Genomic DNA, 25,351 nt, shown 5'->3' with positions numbered 1-25,351 from the left:
CATTGCACTTCTAATCTTGGTCAGCTGAGATTTATCAAAGATAACTCATCTCCCTTTTGCACTCAATACATGCTTATTCAACTGTGTCTTATGTGCCAAGCATTAGTCTTTGGGGTAACATGAATAAGCTCCACAGACAACTCTCTGCCTCTCTGATCTCCCTCCCTTACACATAAACACATATACACATACACACATATACACACATAGAGTCACACTGGATTTTAATGAAAGGCTTGGAATCTTCCTGAAGGCATTTCTGTACATTATTATTATTTACATGTATGTCCCACAGAACAGAGAACCCATAAATAAACCTGCACACCTACAGTCAACTAACCTCCAACAAAGGAGGCAAGAATATGCAATGGAGAAAAGACAGTATCTTCAGAAAGCTCTGTTCAGAAAGTTGGGCAGCCACATGTAAAGTGAGAACACTCCCTCACACCTTACACAAAAACAAACTCACAATGGCTTAAAGACTTAAACATAAGTCACTATAAACCTCTGAGAAGAAAACATAGGCAAAATATTTTCTGACATAAATCTTAGCAATGTTCTCCTCAGGCAGTCTACCCAGGCAATAGAAATAAAAGCAAAAATAAACAAATTGGACCTAATTAAACTTATAAGCTTCTGCACAGCAAATGAAACCATATACAAAACAAAAAGACAACCTATGGAATGGGAGAAAATAATTGCAAATGATGCGACTGACAAGGACTTAATTGCCCTTGTCAGGATATACAAACAGCTCATGTAGCTTAATAACAAAAAAGCAAACAACCCAGTCCAAAAATGGGCAGAAGACGTAAACAAGCAGTTCTCCAACGAAGACATACAAATGGCCAAGAGGCACATGAAAAAATGGTCAACATCACTAATTATCAGAGACATGCAAATCAAAACTACAGTGAGGTGCCACCTCACACCAGTCAGAATGTCCATCATTCAAAAGTCCACAAACGATAAATGCTGAAGAGACTGTGGAGAAAAGGGGGCCCTCCTACGCTGTGGGTGAGGATGTAGTTTGGTGCAGCCACAGGGGAAAACAGTATGAAGGTTCCTCAAAAATTAAAAGTAGACGTACCCTATAATCCAGCAATCCCACTCTTGGGCATGTGCCTGGAGGGAGCCCTAATTCAAAAAAGATGCCTGCACCCCACTGTTCACAGCAGCACCATTTACAATAGTCAAAACATGTAAACACCCTAAGTGTCCATCCACAGATGACTGGATAAAGAAGTTGTGGTGTATTTATTCAATGGAATACTACTCTGCCATAAAAAGTGAAATAACGCCATTTGCAGCAACATGGATGGACCTAGAGATCATCATACTAAGTGAAGTAAGCCAGACAAAGACAAATCTCATATGATATCACTTATATGTGGAATCTAAAAAATGATAATGAACTTATTTACAAAACAAAAGGAGACTCAGACATAGAAAACAAACTTATGTTTACCAGAGGGATAGGAAGGGGGAGGGATAAATTAGGAGTTTGGGATTAACAGATACAAACTATCACATATAAAATAGATAAACAACAAGGTCCTAATGTATAGCATAGGGAACTACATTCAATATCTTGTAATAAACTATAATGAAAAAGGATATGAAAAAGAGTATATATATATATGTATAACTGAATCTCTATGCTGTACAGCAGAAACTAACACAACATTGTAAATCAACTGAACTTCAGTGTGAAAAAAAATCTGTTCCAGTAAGGACTCCTCTCATTCAGATACAAATCATGAAACAGGAAACAGAACTAGATCTCTAGAAGTATGCTATAAGGAAAAAAATGATAATGAACAGAAAAAATAAAAATCAAGCACAATTAGGGAAAAAAACAAAACGCACTTTGTCATGGAGCAAAAAAGAGTGATTAATCAATTCCTCGTGGAGTCAAAAAATGTAATAAAAATGGCCTCTGTAAGTGGAGCTCAACACAAATGCTTAAGGAGGAAATTATAAAACAACACAAAGGGATTTAAAAATAAGCAGACAGAGCTCAGGAAAGAAGTCTAACCAAAACGTGAAACCATCAGAAAGCTCCTGGCCACTTTGGAAGCCCTGACAAGGAGGACGGATGCACCACTTGTAAACAGACCTGTCAGAGGAGCTAGGAAGGTGAGCGTGGTGCAAAGGAGCTCACAGCTTAAGGAAGATGAGGTATCTGCTCAACTGATATCCTAATGAATACAAAATAAATGAGACCAAAGAAGATACATTTCAGAGAAACTTTTCTTTTAATTAAAGAAGTCACTTCTACAGATCGAAAGGTGCTACAACATCCCTCATGGAACTGATGCACAGTTATCTTGTCTTATGATACTTAACAGATTTTTCAAAAGTAAAATAAAAGTCATTATGAATCTCAAGGCAGTAAAACAAAAAACAAATAAAATTTTAAAACCTGCAAAAGATAAAGATCAGACTGACTTCAGTACAAAATAGTGGAATATTTACAATGACTATAGTGGGGGGGGGTGTGTTTTATTAATTTTCTATATTGCTAAATTAGGGCTAGAAATCTTAAAGTGTTTGGCAAAAGAAAAATATTTCCAGGCAGAAATTAACTCAGAAACTATGGTTACCAGGAGTAATTTTGTAAAAAAGAAACAATTAAGGACAGTATTCCCCAAGCAAGGAGTCAGTAGGAATATGTTTTCAAGAACTGACAGTAAATTCAGATTTACTTGAATATAGTAATTAGGCATCACTGGGGAATTATGAATGTAAGACAGAAAGTAGATGTCAAACACAACAATGTAAATGTAATAATGTAACTAAAAGAGTTTTAGGAGGAGGGAGAAAAAGGTGTGGGAGAGGAAGCATTCAAGATTGCGACTTTCCAGCGTGAAAACAAAACAACCCAATTAAGAGGAATCTGCACTGAGTTCACGCAGCCCTCCGAATGGAATCATTTTAAACCCTGAGCCTGTATTCTAGAAATGTCCAGATACTTTTTGTCATTAATAAGAGGAGGACAAGCTTTGCTCTTTAATGTTTCTGTAATTTTACAACTATAGGAAACCCCATTGACTGGAATATTGAATCCACAATTATTTGGCTCACGTCTGCTTCATTATTCCTTTGAAATCTTGCTCTGCATTGTCTGTCGTGTGAGACTTTTCCTTACTCTCGTTAAAGATAGCGGTGGTCACGTTTTCCACTCTAAATGTACGTATAATTCTATTGTTTTACTTATTGTACTATATTTTAAAATACACTTGGACATTTTCCCTTATTAAAGGTATTAATTGTATTCCATACCAGACACTCAGATGCTGCAGATAGAGCAGTGAACAGCCCACCCCCCCAACATGCTGAAACTCACATGCCACTGAGCATGAGAACCTCTCAGTGGCATCCTGTGATGCTCCCCTCGGCGTCTGCAACACCAGCTCATGCACGTGAAAAAGGCAGGATGAACAAAGCAGATCTTATCACTTGGTGACATAAATGTCAATTCCTGTTCATCATACTGTGTTTATGAAACAGAGGGTGTCTGTTTATTTAGCGCTTTATCTGTTAATATAATTATCTCTTATTTAGTATCTATTTAGTGTTTATTATTCACCTTATTATATCATATATTAAATTCAGTTAGCAAATATATCCTATAGCAAAGTAGACAGGAGGAGATATATATGTATATACGTATTCCCTGTCTTTTTATATTTTTTATATTCTTTTTCCAAAGAATTTATAATCTGAGCAGAAAATAAACAATGAGTATGAAAACATTAAATGGTAAGAGAAGCTAAGTTCTGCAGCAAACAGCTGGAAATACAATGCAGTTGAAAACACAGTCTTTGACAACAATACTTTTCACTCAAAACTGCAGATGTAATTATTTAGGGATTTTCTGTGGATCAGCAATGCCCTCATTACACCTCCTTCTCCTGCTCGCCATTTAGACATTTCGTACTTTCTCGGCTCCTGGAGGAGAGAGGTGCTTGGAGAGGTGGGGACACTTCTTTGTCTGCCAGCAGCTCTAGTTAAAGGTTGGGAGGTAGAGACATTTAATATACTGACCAAAATGCGACTAGGGAATTACTTGTGAATTTCAGTTCATTCCACTCTCCTATCTCATTATCTTGGATAATTAGAGTTAGCTGTGTTTTGGTGATCAAGGAGAGCTGGTTTGGTTGTGTTGTTGATAAAGCTATGACAGTGCACAAGATAGATATTAATAGAATTTGAAATGTATTATGTAATACTACATTTATTAATTTCTGGAAACATTGCATTGACCTTAACATGTATTTTTAAAATATACCAATAGCGTTTAACTATCCATATTATGTAGAAAATCATGTTTCACAAAATGAAGGTTGGAAATAACATATTGTTCATTGAGATGAAAGGTAAAGAAAAGTGAGCTACTGTTTATTCAACATCCACTTAGATTGTATTCAGCTCTTCCTGGAAAACAAGCACTCACTCCTGCCGGAGATACGGACACAGCCATGGACAAGAAACAAGGGCTCTTCAGTTATCAAGCTGACATCCTGGTGGAAACACTACATATATATTTGACACATATAGTGAAGCGTCTTCCAGAAGGAAGCAATTGATTGGAGAAGCAATTCTGGGTGAGATGAGGAAAAACACAGTGTTACTGTTATCTGCATCATAACCCCAACTGCAGTAGTTAAAAAATTACAGACATCTAAAATATTAACAAATATTAAAGGAACATGTGGTGGTGGTAACTGACCAGATATTTAATAAGTCATAATGTACAGAATTGGCTCTCTACACCATGAAATGTTTCCGACAGCTATATAAAAATAATACACAAAGCCAGAAAACACCTGTTAGTGAGAGACGTCCTTTTAGAAAATGTTAATTAGGGAACAGAATGTAGAAGTGATCAAATTATGTAGGTTTTATTCAGTTCTTATAGGGATGATAAAGAAAACAAACATTTTAAAGAAGGACAAATGAATGTGTATCAGTTATGCCTATAGCACAGGTTCATGTGTGTCAGGGCAAAACAAAAAAAGAAAAAAACAAAACTATTGCTTGTGAGTAAAACTATGATTTATACATGTAGCTAACAATCATGGAATGCTTAACGTATCTATCCTATGTATGGTTCCGTGTTACATACACCGTCTCCTTCGATCTTCACAAAATGTAAGACTGTATCAGCTTAATCCCATTTTATATACAAAACTGAGGGTTAGTTAGCATTTATAGCTCTGATGGGAAAACAGCTACCAAGGAGTGGACCAGAGAGAGTAACCAAGGCAGTCCGATCCAAGACTCACTCACCCATCATGAAATACTGCCCACAGGTGACGCAGCTTTATATCCCACTGAACACCAGCTACCCTGTTATTAATAGCGCCTCACTCAACGCTCAGAATGGCACCAGTCTGGACAATATACAATATGTTTACTATAACAGAGGTCTGTCTCCAAGCACCTGGATTAATAAAGAGCAGGTGCCCAATGCCACTGGGACTTGGTCTTGATCCCTGAGGAACACCACGTGCTCAGAACTGTGCCTCCCGTACAGTAAGGGCAGCAACAAAATGGATTTAATTAGCAAGGGCTGTCCTTAAACAGATTCTCAAACCAGAGTCAATTATAAAGTGCACCAAAATGTAACATAAACGTATGGCTTTACACTCAACATTAATTCAGTAAAAATATTTCAGGGTACGTGCACTTGTGTGTGTGGGTGTGTGTTTATACAGGACAGAAGAAATTCAATATGAAATTGCTCCATTAGTCTTTTTTTTAAATCTGGTTTAATAGACAATTATACTTTAAATCATCTGGAGGATTAGATGTATTTCAGCCCAATCATCTCAATTATTTTTCTCTCAACTGATTGGCAGTGACTAATACTGATTGGCAGTGACTTTGAGAATCAAGAGTACTGCCCTTCTGTGTGACAGACTGAGTTTAAATGTCTTAACATGTGATGAATTTTGAATAATAATGAAATAAGCACTAAACACTCTTCATAAGATTTATTTTAGACAATAGAGGAATTCTTTACATTCAGGATCAATACTCTGTGTCCACTTTATAAAACTAAAAGGATTGGCGATTATTTGTTTCTTTGTTCATTTATGTACGTCACAGTGATGAAAGCATTTGGAAGACTGGTGGAATTAGAAAAAGTAGCAGAAATTGCTAAATGCAAAAATGATTAATCAAAATTCAGAGTCAAACTGAATTTTAAGAATTACGTTTTCTTAAAACTGGTAGTGTTGCTTATATCCAACAAGTCTGTTCTTCATTGAATAGCATACTCTGAAATTGTCACACATAGAAATACTAATATGTATATATGTATACGTAATATGTATATACATTTATGATAGTATTGACAATTGACAGTCACAATAGTATTGTGATCCATCCATCTTTCCATTTGGCTGTTTACATTTACTTGCCACCTTCTAGGTCCAGGCACTGTGTTTGTTGCTGAAATTTTAAAAAATGAATTAAGTTAAATTAAATTAAATTAAGATCAGTCTTTCTCTTAAATAATTCACAATGTAGTTGTGGAGGAAAACAGCCAAACCGATCATCAAAATTTGGTAGAAAAAAGTTCTTTATTTTAAATTACATATCATGTAATACGAGAGCACAAAGGAAAATGCTCCTTACAGGGGAGCCGACACTTGAACAATCTGAGTTTCTTCCAGGTATGTGTGAGCGGTAGCTCTTTTCTGGACATTTCAGTGTGTCGCTATGCATGATAAAGACAGCTACATTAGTGTGCAGTAGAGCTGTTTTATCCCTGCTATAATCCAATTTTCTGACATTATGAAGATTGATGGATTGCCTTAAATTCTTGTTCAGACACAAACACACTTATCCAATTACATCATTCTTTAAAAAATGTCTTAATGTGCCTATAACCACATAGCATAGCTAATTAGCATGATGTGAAGTAATTCCAAATGTAGTTTCTCTCTTTAGGCTAGGATCCTCTGACTAAATTGATACCCATCAGAGGTACCACTCTGGCAGAACAGAACTCTGATTTAGTTACTGGAGAACTGTAATCTTGTAAATTTGCCAATGTAATGACCACCTCCAGAACTTGCATTTCCAAAGGGTAGTATAGATGTTCTCACCAAGTAGCAGAAAGCTTCTAGATACCACTGTATGTTATCAAATAAATGAAATAATGAGTGAAAAAGTCTCTCCTGCAATTAATAAAAGACAATACAACCTGATTTCCATATTGAGAATTCAAGAGAGACTGTGTCCACCTTCTCATGTGGGTTTAGATTCACGTTTAAGCAACTGCAGAGGTATATTGCAAGTTTCATAGCTTGAAAAAAAAATCTGATGGCTATCATGTTGAGAATTTGTGCCTGTCTACAGGTAGTTATAAACTAGACAGTAATATGAGACTGTCGCCCAAAATGCATCCATCACCTGTCTCATCATTAAGATAGCATAATTTCCATAATCGCTAAATTGCATAATCACTACTCAATGCAGAAATATTAAGTGGAGTTAAGCATTGCATAGGCAGTGTCTGGAACACCAGTTCCAGGCAGTTCAATGCCTTAAAGATGAGGTCGATGGCTTGTGTCACACAGGCCGCAGTACGTTTCTGGAAAGAATTAGCAAATTGAATGGAAAACATGCTATGTACTATAGATTGCATGGGCTTTTGTAAGCTCCAAATTGCTACATTTTGGTTATCTTACACATCACTTCCTCCTGAGCTAATCATTCTGCAAATCTCTGGAAATCCGTAGCTCTCATCTGGATGAAAATTTATGTAAACTCATCTTTCAGAAGTTAAAGGTAGTAATGAAATATGAAACCTATGCATCTTTGAAATTTTAGGGAGTATATGAATATGATTATTTCAATAGATTCATGACATTACTATGCCCAAGATATCTCCGGCATCATAAAATAAGTGATTTACCTAAAAGTAATATGGCCCATTTCCTTTTATCATGGGATCACAGAAGTTCCTAAGACTTTAAAAATACGACGTTAAAACATGGCAGTTTACAGCCATTACTTTGCAGGACATCGCTAGGTTCTTACATTTCTAATCAACACTGTCATTTCCCACTGACTTTTGAGGCTTTCTGAGGAAGAAAAAATTATTTTTCCTCTTGATTTATTCTGCCTGTCTAATATGCAACCCTAACTCTGAATTTTTATGAGGCTTCTTTCAAATACACATTGGTGCAGTGGATGGTAAGCTGATGTTTAAACTAATAATTTTTTTTCCTCTGGGTTTATACAAAATTATTGGGTTCTAGAGATTTCTGTTTGGTAAAATAGTGAAACATAAAGTTCCGTATAACAATTTGAGGGCAGGGGGAGATATCACGGGAGGTGGTTTAAATTAAATGCATCAGCTAAGGGATGCTGGAAAATTCATGTTCTTGCTCAGTGACCTGTGAAACTTCTTACTACACCCATAGATAACATCTGGATGGACCACCCTAATTAAGCAAACACAGCAGGAAAACATCTCCTTATTGCTAACCCATCTGACACCTGCAAATTCCTCATTAAACCATACTTACCAATGAGAAGAAGGTTTTAGACATTAGCAAAGCTTACCCCCACCCTTCACTGCCACACCTAACGAAACTCAGTGACATGAGAAATCTACTCTGTTAAAATGTAGTCTCTCATCTGCCTGGCTTTAGTTTTAAAAGTTAGTGGTAACTTAAGTTTCTAGTCTTTTAATGTACAAAAATACACCACATTTAGCATACTAATTTGATCATGTAGCTGTTCAATCTGTGTGTAACTTTTTATTTGAATGTACACTATTTTAAGTTTTGAGTTTAATAAAATCAGAGATAAGGCCAATTATTTTTTCTCTTTAGGAATGTGTTCCCTCTTCCTCAAGAAAAATAGTCTAAAAAGAGCCCCACATAAGTCTATACTTGAGAATGTTCTGTAGGAAAAAAAAGTTGTTTGATCGACAAATAAGGTTTGGTAAATACTACATTCTTGATCTATCTTGAATGGTCACGTTTCATACAAGCATATTAATGTCTCTTAGAATTCCTGCAGGAAAGATTCTCACTTTCGTTGATGATAGGACATTTTTCCCACTGAAATACCCGTTAAAAGAATAAACTCTGGTACAACCTGTCCTAGGATATTCACCTATCTTAATTTCATTTAGTGTTTGCAAAGAAGCATTTCATATAATAAAGCTAGATAGCCCCGTATGGGACACCAAGGTCCTGTTCACTTGAAGGATTGGCATGGCCAGGACAGTATCCTGAGAAATCATGAAATGCCCACCATTTGGCAGCTGGAAAACTGGTATGAAAGGTATTGATCAATTCAGGCCATATCTTTCAACTTCTAACCCCTCTTATCTCCAACCTTAAAAAAAGAAAAGAAAAGAAAAGAAATTGAAAATGCCCTTTATTCAAACATAATACAAAGTAGGTGCCTTTTTGAATAACAATCCAGCCAAATGGAACAGTCTATCAGGACTACTAAGATGCTATCATTTCCATGACTTTGTGGGGTTGAAAACCTGCAGAGGTCTTTTCCAGAGCTGCTAACTTGATTCAACAGATGATGCCATAATCGGTCTTTGTGATTCTCGCACTGCCGTTTTTTCCTGCCATCACAGCACTTCCTCTGACGGAGCGTCATGGAATTGAAGATGAACATCTAACTTAATTTTTTTAATTTTTACTGATTATTCTCTCTTTTACACAGGTTTTACACATAATATATAAACTTATGTATACTATATATAAATATATGTATATAGAGAGAGTATAGGAAATATATACAGAGTATATTACAGATTACAGTATATATTGCAGGGTATAATATACAGATTTTAAGTCTACCATTCAGTTTTGACAAATTAATATACTCATCTGAACCACACTCATCAAAAGTTCTTTTTTGCCTTGCCAGGGGTCCCCAAGACTGCCCCCGAAGTTTAGTGATTTGCTAGGACCCCAGGACTCAGCCTATGGTCATACTCACAGCGGTGATTTATTCCAGCAAAGGACACAAAGCAAAATCAGCAAGGGGAAGAGGTGCACACGGCGATGGCTAGAGGAGGGCAGGTGCAAGCTCTCAAGAGCCCTCAGTCGGTGGAGTCACACGGGACGGGCTTCATCCCCCAGCAGCACGCTGTGACGACGCATGTGTAACGCTACCAACCAAGGAGGCTCACTGGAGACCCAGTGTCCAGGGTTTTTACTGGGGCTGAGCACTTAGACACACGTGCAAATTATGAGCATTTCAGAAAGAAAGCAGATAGTCAAGCATAAACCAATTATTTGCAAAACCAGTTTAGGCCCGTGAACCATTCTTATCAGAGAGTGGCAGGAACCCTCCTGAAACACAGATTCCTAGATGTCAGTCGAGGGCCAACCTTGCAAGCAGGCCTGGTGAAGACCGGAGGCTGGGGCCTGCCACGCTAACTCTTGTTTGCCCGTGTGTCCATTGGCCATCAACCCTTCACAAAATCACAGATCCACTTTCCATCAAAATAAATTAGTTTGACCTAGTCTAGAAATTCACATCGGCAGAATCATGTGGAATAACAAAATGTCATTTAACCATTTAATTTTGAAATATTGCCTGCATAATTCACAGTCCTAAAAGTTTTGGGGGCTTGACTTAGTCTGCATTTTAAATTACAACATTTTTATATCTCAGGAAACGGGGCTTTTAGAAGCTTCCAGCTCACCTTTGCACAGCTTGGCCACTAGAAAGGAAACTGAAGTCCCCTGCCACATGCCCATTTGGAAATCTCAGGTCTCTTAGTCCACTTGAGCTACTACAACAAAATATCATCGACCAGGTGGCTTATAAACAACAGAACTTTATTTCCTACAGTTCTGGAGGCTGGAAACCCAAGACCCAGGCCTCGGTATGGTCACATGCTGGTGAAAACCCTCTTCAGGGTTGTGACTTCCCCATGTGTCCTCACGTGGTGGGAGGGGCTACAGAGCTCTGTCAGGTCTCTTTTATAAGACCACTAATCTCATTCATGAGCTCTACTCTCATGACCTAATTATATCCCAAAGCCCCTTTCTCACCTCTAATTCCATCATCATCAAGATTATGATTTCAACATATTAATTTCACCAAGTATTCAGATGATAGCACCAGTGAAGAAAATCCTGATTGGCTGGGTTGAGTGATGGCTCACTTCTGACCAATGCCTGGAGCAAAGAAGGCTGGTTCAACTAGCAGTTAGAGCCAGTGGAGAGGTTACCAGAGGAGAGTGGTTTTCAGGAACAGCAGAATCCAGTGGCTGGAAGAAAGGACATATTAAGGGAGACCACCATCCCAATGTGACGATACGATATTAACTTTTTAAGATGCCTGTAAATTTTCAATTCCAAACCAAAGAGTTTTAATTTATTCAACAAGGTTATCACACTGGTAGGCACCTGGGACAACACAAAAATGAATTAGAAGGAAGATTCTGCTCTCACATTGTTCTAGACAATGGCAGTTACAACCAGCCATGTGAACATTCAGTAGAGCTTGTAAAGTGGGCAAAAGGCATTCCACTGGAAACCACTACATCTTCCACCTTAGGATCAAAAATGTTTTCTCCATTGCATTTGCACCTTCTTTGACTTCTTGATAAAGAAACTTATCTGCCAGTTATTTAGCCAGAAATCTAAATGCCAAGATTCAAACCCAGATCCACCATCACTTTGCCTTTCCAGGCAGCCAAGGGACTGAATGGATGGTACTTAGTAATCAAAACAGAAAGTAGACTTCAAAAGTTATTTGTTATCATTTTAAAAATAATGTTCATAATAGTAATATTTATTCTAATTGAACTGCACCCTGGATTAGAAGATGACATATTAAGATGTGAATATTTTCCCAGACTGACCTGTATATTTATTTCAATTCCTATAAATATTCCAGCAACATCTATATATATTTTTTTAAATAATTACAAGCTTGTTCTGAATTTTATTTTGAAAGTCACATGAACCAGAGGCGCCCTGCCAAGTTTGAAAAAAATAAGATAAAACTATCCCTGATTTCAAAACTAACAAAAAAGATACAGTAATAAATAAGAGTATGCTAATGAGGAAAAGATACACATGTTGATCAATATAACAAAATAATGTGTCCAAAAATAGACCTGCACATTGATTTTTGGCCAGGGCCAAAACCAATTTAACGGAGAAAGAATAGTGTTCAAGAAATGGTGCTCACACAATTAAATATCCATGTGACAAAAACATGAGCATTGATTCTTACCTCATCTCTTAACAAAAATCAACACACGCTGCTCTGTAGACCTATATGTAAAATCTAAAACTATAAAACTTCTCACATAAACTATGAAAAAATCTACTGTAAGTAGGTGGAGATTTCTTAGCTTTATAAAAACCACAATCCATAAGAATGAAATTGATAAATTTATTTTAAAATGATGACACTATAAAGAATCTGTACAGAGAAGCCAGACACAAATTAGAGAAAATATTGGCAAATCACAAATCTGGAGAGGGGCTTATAAAGAGCTCTCAAAATTCAATAATCAGAAAACAAGCTATCCAATTTTTTAAAAAAGGGTAAAAGCACATGAAAATTTGTTCAACATCATCAGTTACTAAAGAAATGCAAATTAAAACCACAAGGCAGAACCAAATACATCCAGTAGAACGACTGAAAAAAATCACCAGAGAAATTTTGGGTGTAATGGAAATATTCCATATCTTGATTATGGTATGGTTTTTTGACTGTCAAAATTCTGTCAAAACACAAAAATGAAACTAAAAAATCTGAATTTTACTTTATCTCAATTATACCTTGATTTTTTTTAAAAAAGAAAGAAAGCCCATGACTGACAAACAGTATTCATACACAGATGGAAATTATAAAGTGAACATTTTATTTGGCTTTTGGAGGTATGTTCTCCAATTACAGGCCAGAAATTATAACTGTTAAGTAAACTCAGAAAACACAGTAAAGCTATCACATGTGAGTAAAAATTACCTTATTCATGTCTATGGATGGAGAGATGATTGATGGATAGATACAAGATAGACATGGAGAGGTATATTCATCTTCAATATGTTTTTTTGCACAAAATCTTCTTTTAAAATGGTGATTGTTAAGCCAAGATCATTGCTGGCAAGTTAGTCATCTAAACTAGGCCAAGTAACAGAAACTATAATAAAAGACGCAACATCTCTAATTTGAAACAAAACAAAATGAGTATAATCCAATCCTCTTTCCCTGAGACGTCTAAGGAAATGAGTGATTTCTCAGTACTCTGGACTTAAAGAAAATGCTTTCGCATGTCATGAAAAATATATGTATTAAACGCAGGAGTTCCTGTCGGTGACTCCTGATCTGACCTCCGTTTACCACCCTTGCAAAGTTCCTCTTTACAGTTCAGGTTGTGTAAGTTTTTCTGCTTCTACTTTTAAGAGAATCGTTGATTTTGTGCTTAACATCTGATCTTTACCTTTTACAAAAGAGCACAATGGATTAGAGAGAGTTTTCCAAGACTGAACAGTAATCATGAGGAATGGAGCCAGACAGTCTGAATCTTGAGTCTTCCCTCTCAAAGACTGTTGAGTATCCCTAAGGAACATGCACTGTGAATTTTGATGTAGATGTATTTATACATCAATGTGTGGATGCTGTTTGAAATTTGACCTGCTGGGGCTAGAGCCAGATCACACTATCAAATCACACTCATTAAGGATACATTGGGGATAGGTAATGAAAAAGCACCCCAGCCCAAGGAAGGTTAATTTACCAAGTGGTCCAAGAATGTGGAGGAGACAATTCAAACATCAGCAGACATCTCCATGTGGGGAAGCAGTCAGTCTCGGAGTCTGACCCAAAACACAAAGAAAGCCAGCTGTATGGGTCAAGCAAGACTCTGCAAAGGGAGAAATGAGACTGAGCCAGGTCTCTCTGAGGTGTCCTCCTTCTAATTGGTTCGGGGATGCATCATAGAATGACATATATATGAAGTGTCTTTATAAATATATATGAAGAATCACTTTATCACATCTACTGTTACAACTATTTCACACTGAGCAAAATAATGCAGATATTCTTACCACAAATCAGTGATGAAGAAACTGAGGTCCTCTTGCTTGCCAGGGTCACGCATCCCAGAAAAAGAGGTCAGACTCAGTTCTTTGAACTTCAAATGAAGTGTCCTTTCCCCTTTACCAAATTGCTTCTTGTTTGATAAATTCTGGAAACGTAGACAGCTAATCCTTAATGTAGAATTAATTCATTATTGAGGTGTCTGGGCTGCCTCATTTAATTAACTTTGTGTATGAGAAGGAAGGAGTGGTAAAATCTTAGAGTGCTGATGCTTTTAAATCTTAACTTGGCTGGTGCTTTTTAGGGTCCTAGACTGATGGCCTGCAGGAGGCAATATCTTGGAGTCAAGGGTTAACACTGAGATTGCGACGAAACCAAAACAGTTTATATAATCCAAAATCCAGGATATTTGCTTTTATTTTTTATTTGCTAGGACATCCAGTATAACCTCTGTAGTTCATCCCTCAATTATGCATATGTATGTATTTATAATTAATCAAAAGTATTAAATTAAAAATGCATATTTTATATATGAGTTTATGTGTACGGGGACACACACTGTGTTCCCAGCCATGTCCACCAAACCTGCTCCCCAGCCTTCAGCCTCTTGTCAAGTGGAACCAATTAGGTTATTGCCATAACTTGACTTTTTCATTCCTCATCTCCAACACCCAAAACATCAGAATGCTCTGCCTTCAAAATATATCTTCATCTAATCACTTGTCACTTTACCAAGCTGGTCCACACTGGGCCAAGGCCATCATCTCTCATGCGGTCTCCTCTAGAAGCCCCCTTCCTTTTCCTCGTCTCTCCACTCTTTGCTCACTATAGTCCAACTCTATACAGTCACTAAAGGGAACATTCTAAATTGTAAATTATCTTGTATATGCAATCCTCTTGCTTGAAATTCTTTAATGGCTTTCCATTATATGCAACATTACATTTGGAAAAAAACCCAAACACACATCCATGACCAACAAAGGCCCACATCATCGACCCTGTGAACCCCTCAGTTCTTCTAGCACTGTTGAGCCCTCTCAGGATAAATCAGTAGGCATGCCCATCTCCACCTCAAGGCCTTTACATTTGCTGAAGGTCTGTAACTCATCCTCTCCCCAACATGTCCCCAGAACTGGAATCATTCTCATCCTTCCGGTCTTTGCTCAAATGTTCCATTTAGAGATAGATTATCCAGAAACAACTTCTGTGGGAAAAAAAATGCTCTACCAACTTCCATGTGATCACTGCTATCCTATTGCTCTCCTTCATTTTCTTACAGCAATTATCATTGCCCAAAAGTACACAATTTCTGCATTTATTTACCGTCTTAGCCCAAGAGAGCAGGCTCCGGGATGGCAGTGACTCGTTTGTCTGGCTTCTTATGAAATACCCAGTGCCTTGACTAACAGCTGGTTTCTCCGAGGGGTTCACAGTGGATGCTGGTGTCAGCGGCCCCATCCTCTCCACCGGCAAGTGCACCCATCTCCCAGCTGAAAGGAAAGCTTGCTGATCTCTGGGGAGTCCCGTCACTCTCACCTGAGAGGCTCCACGCTCCCTAGCAAATGTGGGGCTTGGCCAATGTTGACTGGCACAGTACAGAAGTCTGCCCAGCTTGCACCAGCCAACCAGGATGAAGAAAATTCTGTCCAATTTGTGCTCCAGTGTTTCTCTGAAGGGTTAGCATCAAACCGGTATCCAGCTGACTCCCTACATCTGTTCTTGCCTTGCTTCTTCTCTGCCATGCTACACGCTACTCCTCTCCCCTTTTCCCCCTCAAAGATCCCGCCCTCAGTAAATCACTTAAAGTAGAATCAGCATCTCAAGCTCTGCTTCTGGGGAAACTGGAGGAAAACAGCATTCAATAAATATCTTATGCATGAATGACTATTGCCCAGCAAGCCCAGTTAATGAAAGCAGCAGACTTCGAGCCTCAAGATGTAATTCCTTTGAACCAGAAGAAAGACTTGAACGTGGAATGCTTTTTATATTAGTTTAACTCAACTTTTCTGAAAGTCTCACCTAATTTTTTTAAAAAAGAAAATAAGAAAGAAAGAAATCATTAGCTTTTGTATTAAGATATTCTTAAGAAACATTACATAATTTAATCCTCCCACAAAAAAATGCTTTGAGATTGATATCAGCATATTAAAAGACCTAAACGAATGTAAACCCCTATAAAATATTCACACACTAATCCTGGAACCTGTGAATCTGCTGTTTCAGACAGCAAGGGTGCAGATGGAATTAAGGTTGCTAATCCGATGATCATAAAATAAAGAGAGTATCCTGGGTTATCCAGGTGGGACCAGCATAATCATAAGGGCCCTTTAAATTCAAAGAGGAAGGCAGAAGAGGAGGTCAAAGTCAGAAAATGATTCTGTGTCTTTTATCCTACTGGATTTGAAGTCGGAGGAAGAGGCCAAGGGTCCTGGAAAGAAGGTGGCCTCTAGCAGCTTGAAAAGGCAACAAGTAGACCCTCCCCTAGAGCATCCAGAAGGAACATAGACCTGCGGACACCTAGATTTCAGCCCAGAGAGATCCACTCTGGACTTCTGACCTCCAGAAATGTAAGATAATAAATGTGTGTAGTTTAAAACCACTTTTGCAGTAACTTGTTGCAGCAACAATATGAAACTAATAGATGCAGTAAATAAGCTGGTTTGCTGTTGTTGAATTCAAAGTTCATCAAATATATTGGAGGAAGGACCACATTTTCTTTAAATGCCTGTTAACATTTTTTTGTTACATTTAGCCATCTTCATTATTAAATAACTCTAACCACCATTATTATTATACCTAAATTAACCTGATTTTCTGAAATGTAGAAAAGTCTTTTTTTTTTTTTTACAATGTACTGCTTCTGTTTCTGTAAACTGTCTACAAATTGTAGCAGAGGGAGAAAAAATAACATGATTAAATATTTAAAGGTACAAGGCACAAACCATGGCTTGGTGTAAATAATGGAAAAATGTTGTTTGTATAATTTTTGTAGCATGTGGAACCGGATTCACTCTTTTAAAATAAATATTTATTCAAAATGATAGAAGATAATCTTGCTCCCGTATATAAAATACAGAGAAGATCTTTAAATGAGCAGCAGCAGTGCTATTAGCTTTCGAAGCCTTAAACGTGAAAAAAAATCTAAGTAGCATCTTTCAAAGTACCCAATACTTTGCCACACACACAAATTCAACAAATGATGAATAAAGTCAATTTATCTTCTGTGTCCTATGGGTTTACCATTCCAGAGATTCATTATTCTCATCCTCTAGCCTGGGAAATACATTGAAATACATCGTCCTTGATCTTCAAACTACCCCCCTTTCTCTACCACCACTGACATTCTTGACAAAGTGTTTTATGTTCATTAACCACCTTCCATGCACTGAGATCTGATTTTTTTAAAGTATAGTCAGTTTACAATGTGTCAATTTCTGGTGCACAGCGTAATGTTTGTCATACATGTACATACATATATTCATTTTCATATACTTTTTCATTGTAGATTACTACAAGATACTGAATATAGTTCCTTGTGCTATACAGAAAATTGGTGTTTATCTACTTTAGATATACCAGTTAATATTTGCAAATCTCCAACTCCCAATTTATGCCTTACCACCCACCTTTCCCCCCATAAAAATAAAATTGTTTACTATGTCTATGAGTTTGTTTCTGTTTTGTAGATAAGTTCATTATTGTCTTCTTTTTTCTTTTCTAAAGACTTAAATATAAAACAAGACACTATAAACCTCCTAGAAGAAAACATAGACAAAACATTTTCTGACATAAAATCTTACCAATGTTCCCCTAGGGCAGTCTACCCAGGCAACAGAAATAAAAGCAAAAACAGACAAATGGGGCCTAATTAAACTTATAAGCTTTTGCACAGCAAAGGAAACCATAAGCAAAACAAAATGACAACTTATGAAATGAGAGAAGATATTTTCAAATGACGCTACTGACAAAGGTTTAATTTCCAGAATGTATAGACTGCTCATACAACTTAATGACAAAAGCAAACAACCCAATCCAAAGATGGGCAGAGGAACTAAACAGGCAATTCTCCAGTGTTTTCTGATTTTTATTGACCCTCCCCACTTCCTACCAGCATCACCAGTGCTTGAGATTTCAGATTAATAGATATCCATGTAGCACCTGCATCAGCATAGCTTCAGGGGGACTTAGAAACGTGTTAGGTATAGCCCGTTCTGTGTATCTAGAGGTCCTGAGTGGCATGAAGCCATGCAAAGATTAAAATGTTCAAGACAACAGAGCCACTGTGGTGGAGCTGCCTTGGAACTGGAAACCACTTCAACTGACTCTGTATCTAGAGGTTCACAGAATGTTTGTGGACAGGTTTCTAATCTTGGAATGTTTTCAGGCAAACATCTATACATAGGGAATTCTCTCCCTTATATAATTAAATGTTTAAAAATTACTCTATTTTTTAAATGACAGGATTCTCTTTTAAGTAATTGCTTTGTTTTGAATATGAGCTTAATTAACTTTGTGGCTCTCAGTTTGTGCTGGACATTTGTACAGTAAAATGTATAATTCATCATCAAATTCTTTACAAAGTTTAGCAACATATATCATTGTGTAAGTTATTCCTTAAGACTAAACCAAGTACTTGGGTTCTCACTAAGATTATTCAATGTATTAACTAATACATTAAGTAGGAAGGTGTGTTAATTCAAAAACAGTACTACAATGGTATAAAATCCGCTGATATCTGGATTTTGTAATTCTATGTCCTCTAAATAAATGTGAATTTGCAGAATGCCCTATTAGAACACATGCATACTTGTCTGATTCCAAAAAAAATTTAAGTGAAACTGTCTTTATTCCATATATTATTCTTTTCATCAATGTTTCTTTATGAAATAACCAAACACTAACTTGCATGAAATTCATACTTTAGAAAACTTTAAATATACTTCCAATTTCATGAGAAAAGCTAAATGTTCAAAGGTGTTAAAATTACTGATGTCATATAAAGGATGATCTTCCAAAAGACTAAGGCACAACCACTCATGTAATTTGTCACATCCTTACTCAAAATTAAAAGCCACATCTTTGGCACGTTGTACCTTTTCCACACTGACATTTACAAAACAAGCTGCAAAGTTAGGTGCCTTCTTATTTTTTTTTATCTGAGTTCTTATTTTTCAGATAAAGGAGACTGTTCAGTGTAAAATATTTAATACTAGTTAATAACATTACTGAGTGCATTTTATTATCAGGGAAAAAAGAACAGATCCCATTTTTGCATATAGAAGTTTTAACTTTTATGGGCACGCTAATTTTATACATGGACATGCAAAATTCTCTATCTTTCAAACATCCTGAAATATATTTCCTTCTTTTTGTGTGAAAATATGATAAACTGGAATAATGACTTCATTTTCTATGGTTTGAATGATAAAACACATTTTGAGAAGTAGCTGACTGAATATGTGAGACATCTAAATGAATAAAAGGGATTTAATAATAATGAAGTTGTAAATATTGGTATTTTTCCTACTTTACATTTGTGTTTTCTTATTACTTTTGTAAGAAGCAGCTACTTGATTAGACATCCTTAGAACTGGTAGTATTATTTACAAAAATGTGTATAACTTTCATTTCCAAAAAAATATTTGAGAAAGGATATAGTATGCCAGACAAAATATTTCAACCATACCAAAAAACATTGAGATTCTGACCACAAATTAGAAAATGTAGAGTTTATAACCTAGAGACTCCTAAAGGAAATGTGAGGGTGTTTTTGTTCTGCCTGTTACTGAACTCCGCAGTTGTATTCCTGCTGAGCACAAGGAAAATTGACCTACATTTTATAGGCTCTCCATTTTCTGTGTAGTAGAGAATGGCTTGGAAAAATAGAGTCAGAAAATTGTCATTCAATTGCTTGGGGAGCATGGCTTCAACTGGTAGATTTGATTTATTAATATTGATTTTTGTACCAACTTCGCAAAGCCGCATGTTTATTTTCCAGTCAAAATCAAGTATCCTTTTTTTTGCCAATCAGGGACACATACTTTTACTTTAAGTTTTGCTGATGGACTGGTATGAAGAGAATATTGAGCTAATATTTTATGAAATCTACAATGTTAGGCCCTGAAGTGAAGAAAATGGAAGAAAAGTCTAATTTCCTATCAACAAGCATGAACTCTCGTGAGGCAGGCAGACACAATGACTAGTATGATGGCTCTAAGTAGAAGTGAGTGTCAGGAAACTTGCTGGGCAGCACAAAGGACAGTTTTAGTTGTGACAGTTGGGATCAGAAATGACTTAACCGTGAAAGGAGAGCTTCCCTTGCTGTCAAGATGGAGATGGAGTGGCAGAACATTCTGAGATGACAAAATAGCAGGAAAAAAATGGCAAAGTGGCTGGGCATGGTAGGGCCAGAGTTAGTAAATAGTCCAGTGTGGCTGGAATTGTTGGAAAAGATACAGAAAGAGAAGAGTAGAAAGACCGTGCAGGTGATTAGAGAAAAGAATGTAAAGTAAGACAGTGTGACTGGTGAGAACAGGAAACAGTCTCGACACCACTGTCCAGAGCTAGAACCTGCTAGACTTTTCCAACTAGATGTAGATACTAGCGTAGGGGCATGTTGGGGAATTACACCCACCAGCCCACATCTTTATGTCTCCTCCAGCTGCTCACAAGTTCTTTGGTCTCTTTTTTATCATGTCCCATATATCAAATCTACTTTCCTCCAAAAGTCCCATGTGTGGGGTCTAGAACCCAAACACACCTGCAATATCTATTCTTCAGAACAGTGTATAAAAGTAAACCATGTAAAGATCAAAAGGAGGAAAAATAAATTCTTTATTCCTTGACATATGAATTCACAATGAGATTGTGAGGTAGGCAGTATGAGGATCCCTGTTTTTCAGATGAGAAATTGTGCCTACACTATTTCTATTCCAAAAAATAAAACCAAAGCAGAATGACCTCTGCTATCCTTTCTTTTATAACAAATTAGAATACAAATTAAGATTTTGGGAGAGATTATTTTGATGGTAATTCTCAACAATAATATTTTCCTTTTGAGAAGAATTGATATGATTAATTTTAACAGTTTTGGATAATAATTATTCACATAAATATAATTCAAATTTAGAGAGCTAAATCTCATAGATTAAAAGTTTATTCATGAGATTTCTTGTTAATGCTGAATCCATATTTCATTTTCTTATCTAAATCAGCACATTATAATGGCATACTCAAGAGTATTACTGAATATTTCTTTTGTACTAAGATAATTTCTAGGAATATCCAGCCTGATATGAACAATGGATATTTAAATATAGATGGAGAGTAAAGAACTTACTAAAAACTTAAGGGAAATGTAACCTTTAATGAAAAAGAATATGAAAACGAATATATGCATGTATATGCAGGACTGGGACACTGTGCTGTACACCAGAAATTGACACATTGTAACTGACTGTACTTCACTTAAAAAATAGTTAAAAAATTAGGGGAAAATATAAGTACATCAATACATTGCAATTCATGTATTGCTTGCCATAAACTTTACAAAAATATATTTGAGCTTGGAGTCACTTTCATTTCTCAGTGACAACAGAAAGCCATAGGGTGAGAATTCAAAATGTAGGAGTTTAAAGCAGCATCTCGTTGACCCCACTGAGTGATAATTCTTTCATGTCTTATTATAAGACAATATAACTGTAATTGTTTAAAAAGATGCTCCTGAGGGAATGACATCACCAAGAGGGTGACATAGGTCAAACCTGCCTTCCCTCCCCTTCACAAGAACTGAGAACAGGACACCACTGAGAGAATTCTAGAACAAAAGAGTGAGGTTGAAGCACCCCCTGCACCTCAGACACCGGGACAGATTGCATTAGAAGGTAACAGAAGTGCTACATGTGGATGGCGTTGTCCTCCCTCAGATCCACACAGCACCACAGGGAGACACCTCCCCAGAGCCTCCTGTTCCTTCAGTGAGAAAAGAGAACCTGGAGGGAAAAAGAGCACCCTGCTTGTGGGTCACTTTGTGGGAGCCCTCATTCTGATCTTGCACCATCGAGGTTGCAAGGAAATCTGCGAGGTGCAATCACTGGGACATTTGAAGAGAGAGTGCAGCCTGTGGCTTCCCCACCAGAGGATCCAGGCAATCAGGGAGCCCATCCTACAGCCTCACTTGGGTAGGGAACCCGGCCAGCAGTCCTATCCAACTGTTCTCAGCCAGTGGCACACCCCCGATCCCTGTCCTCAGATCGCTAATAGTTGTCTCACCAAAAAATGGACCATAATATCAGATCCCACCTGCCCAAGAAAGTTACCAGCAGATGCAGAAACCCAAACTGAGCTGACTGCTGAAGTCTAGAAGAAGAGTCCCATTATACAAATGCACAGATACCAACATAAGAAATCAAGGATCACAAAAAGAAAGGTACATATGACACCACCAAGGGAAACTAATAAAGATCCAACAACTGACCCTAAAGAACTGGAAATCTGTGAACTGTCAGAAATAGAATTCAGAATAATTCTCTTAAGCAAGTTTAGTGAACTACAAAAAAACACAGACAGATAACTAAAAAAAATTAGCAAAATAATGCACAAACAAAATGAGTAGTTTTACAAAGAAATAGTTTTTCTGCATAAAAAAATGCAGAAAGCATAGAGTCAAAACAAAGAATTCAGTAGTTTTAAAAGTGGATTCCACCATATGGAAGAAAGAATCATTGATGTGGAGGTTAGGACACTGGGAGTTACCCAGTCAGAGCTGCAAAAAGGAAAAAGAAGAATGAAAAAGGAGTGAAGAGAGCCTTCAGGAATTATAAGGTATGACGAAAATAAACAATGCTTGCTTCATGGGAATTCCAGAAGGAGAAGACAAAGAGAAAGGGACAGAAAGTATATTTAAAGCAATAATGGCTGAAAACTTCCCAAACCTGGAGGGAGAAATGGACATCCAGATCTGTGAGGCCCAAAGGACCCCAAATAGGTTAACCTGAAAGGGCCACAATGAAACACATTATAATTAAATTGTCAAAAGTCAGAGACAAAAAAAAAAATTTAAGAAACAAGAGAAAAGAGAGAAGTAATGCACCAGGGAGGCCCCATAAGACTAGGACAGATGTCTCAACAAAAGCAGAAGGGAATAGAATGACATATTCAAAGTATGGAAAGAAAACAACTGTCAACCAAGAATTCTACAGCCAGCAAACTGTCCTTCAGAAATAAATGAGGGGTAAAGACTTTCCCAAGCAAACAAAAGCTGAGGGAGTTCATTACCAGCAGGACTGCCTTCCAAGAAATGCTAAAGGGAGAACTTTGAGTGGGAGTAAAAGAACACTAATTAATATCATAAAAACACAAAAAGACAGCATCACTCTCACTAGCAACGGTAAACACATAGTGATCGATTCTGCAATATGGTCATGAGAGTGGAGAAGTTACTTACAACCCTAGCTTAAAAGTTTGAAAATGGAATGGGAACATTTTCCATATTCATGGATTGGAACTATTAATGTGAAAATGTCAATACCACCAAAAGTCATCCATAGATTGAATGCAATCTTCATCAGGATTCCAATGGCGTTTTTAACAGAAGTAGAAAAGCACTTTTAAATTTATATGGAACCTTAAAAGGACCCCAGATAGCCAAAGTTATCTTGAAAAAGCAGAACAAACAGGAGTCATCACATTTTCTGATTTCAAGCTATGCTACAAAGCTACAGTCATCAAAACCTTATGGGTACTGGCATGAAAACAGACAAATACACCAAGGGAACAGAACTGAGAGCCCAGAAATAAACCTATGCATATACAGTCAACTAATTTTCAACAAGAGAGCCAAGAATATTCAGTGGAGAAAAGACAGTCTTCAGTAAGTGGTGCTGGGATAACTGAATATTTCATATGTAAAAGAATGAAACTGGAGGGGTACCTTACACTACTCACAAAATTAACTCAAAATGCATGAAAGATCTAAATATAAGACCTAAAGCCATAAAACTCCTAGAAAACAATATAAGAATAAAGCTCCTTGACGTGGATCTTGATGATAATTTTTTTTAGACATGACACCTAAATCACAAGTAACAAAATCAAAAATAAACAATTGAGACTACGTCAACTAAACAGCTTCTGCACAGCAAAAGAAACAATCAACAAAGTGAAAAGACAACCTACAAAATGGGTGGGGAAAATATTTGCAAATTATCTATCTGATCAAGGGTTAATATTCAAAATATATACAAGATTCATACAATTCAATAGCAAAAAGCAAATAACTCAATTTTAAAATGGACAAAGGAACTGAATTTCTCCAAAGAAGATACTTAAAAGGCCAACAGGTACATGAAAAGTTAGTCAACATCACTAGTCATTAGGGAAATGCAAATTAAAACCACAGGGAGATATCACCTCACCCCTGTTACAATGGCCATCATCAAAAGGAAAAGAGATAACAAATGCTGGTGTGGATGTGAAGAAAAGGGAACCCACTTTTGGTGGGATGGTAAACTGGTGCAGCCGCTATGGAAAACTGTATGGAGGACCCTCAAAAATATTAAAAATGGAACCACCAAATGACCCAGTAATTCCTCTTCTGGAAACACCCAAAGGAAAAGAAAATGCTAATCAAAACGATAATCTGCACTCTCATAGTCATAGCAGCATTATTTATAACAGCCAAAGCATGGAAGCAACCTAATTATCCATTGAAGGATGAATGGATAAAAAAGTTGTGAGATAGATAGATAGATTAGATAGATAGATGATAGATAGATAGATAGATAGATAGATAGATAGATAGATAGATATACATACAATGGAATATTACTCAGCCATAATAAATGAAGAGATCCTACCATCTGGACAACACAGATGGACCTTGAAGGCATTATATTAAGTGAAATAAGTTAGAGAAATACAAATACTGTATGACTCACTTGTATGTTAGATCCAGAAAAAAATGAGAACAAACACCAAACTCATAGAAAGAGATCAGACTACTTGTGGTTACCACAGGCAGAGAGTAGGGGAGGGAGAAATGGAGGAAACTGGTCAAAAGATTCATAATTCCACTTATAAGTACTAGGGATGTAATATGGTTAACACTGCTGTACAATACATAGGAAAATTAAGAGAGTAAATCCTAAGAGTTCTCATGACAAGGACAATATTCTTTTCTTCTTTCTTTTCTTTTTATTGTATCTTTATGAGAAGATGGATGTTAGCTGAACCTTCTGTGGTTATCATTTTGCATTATATGTAGCATCAAACAGTCACGCTGTACACC

The 25,351-nt window shown here is 36.8% G+C and overlaps 1 long non-coding RNA gene across 1 annotated transcript; it reads left to right on the top strand.

Moving 5' to 3' along the window:
• Positions 1–995: 995 nt before the first annotated feature.
• LOC116659729 lies at positions 996–24,899 on the top strand. Its single transcript, XR_004315069.1, has 3 exons — positions 996–1,245; positions 10,231–10,236; positions 24,870–24,899. It is a non-coding gene; the product is annotated as an uncharacterized LOC116659729 (long non-coding RNA).
• The last annotated feature ends 452 nt before the right edge of the window (positions 24,900–25,351 follow it).

Source organism: Camelus ferus, chromosome 3 (assembly GCF_009834535.1).
Source record: "Camelus ferus isolate YT-003-E chromosome 3, BCGSAC_Cfer_1.0, whole genome shotgun sequence".
Lineage (NCBI taxonomy): Eukaryota > Metazoa > Chordata > Mammalia > Artiodactyla > Camelidae > Camelus > Camelus ferus.
The sequence above is the reverse complement of the archived record's forward strand: the minus strand, read 5'-3'. Positions and strand labels throughout refer to the sequence as shown.